This window comes from Egretta garzetta, unplaced genomic scaffold (genome assembly GCF_000687185.1).
Source record: "Egretta garzetta isolate BGI_Z169 unplaced genomic scaffold, ASM68718v1 scaffold904, whole genome shotgun sequence".
Lineage (NCBI taxonomy): Eukaryota > Metazoa > Chordata > Aves > Pelecaniformes > Ardeidae > Egretta > Egretta garzetta.
The window spans coordinates 41044-41685 of record NW_009259525.1 but is presented as its reverse complement, the minus strand read 5'-3'; positions in this window follow the sequence as shown (position 1 = coordinate 41685).

Here is a 642-nt window from a genome sequence, read left to right as displayed (position 1 = left end):
GCGGGGAGCGGGTGCCTGGGAGCTTTGGGCCCCTCCCACAGGCAAGCCAGAGGCTGTTGTGCCTCCACCATAGGGTCAGATCATGCCAAGGGTCTTTAAAGGCTCCTCCAGCCGGATTTGGCCCCGGCACCCTGCGCGGTGGCTGCTGCGGCACGGGTGGGCATCGCGCGGGGCCAACCTGCAGGGTCTGCCTCTTGTCGGCTCAGCTCCGTGGGTGCCTGCAACCTTCGTGCCCTTCAGCAGCGCTTCTTTGCCGTCCTCTTGGGCTGTGGTGGGGGGCAGTCGATAACCTGGCTCGTGCGGAGGAGCGTGTCAGGAACAGGGAGCAGCCCCCCGGGAATGGCAGGCACGCGATCCCCTGCAGGCTGGCAGCCACCCTGACGCAGGTCTCTCCCTGTCCCTGTCCCCCGGGTGCTGTCCTGCACATAGGTGTCCTGCACGTCATCTCCACTGAGCTGCCGGGTCCTGCCGCCAGCGAGCCCCTGTGCCAAACGGAGCTGGGGGTGAGGAACCTTCTCAGGGCTTTCCTCTGCCCGGCGGGGTGGTCAGCGCCCTGGGGAAGGGGCCGTGAACATCTGGGCTGAGGGACCCGGCGTGGGACACGTGAGGAAGGAGTCAAAAGCATCAGCATCATGGCTGGAG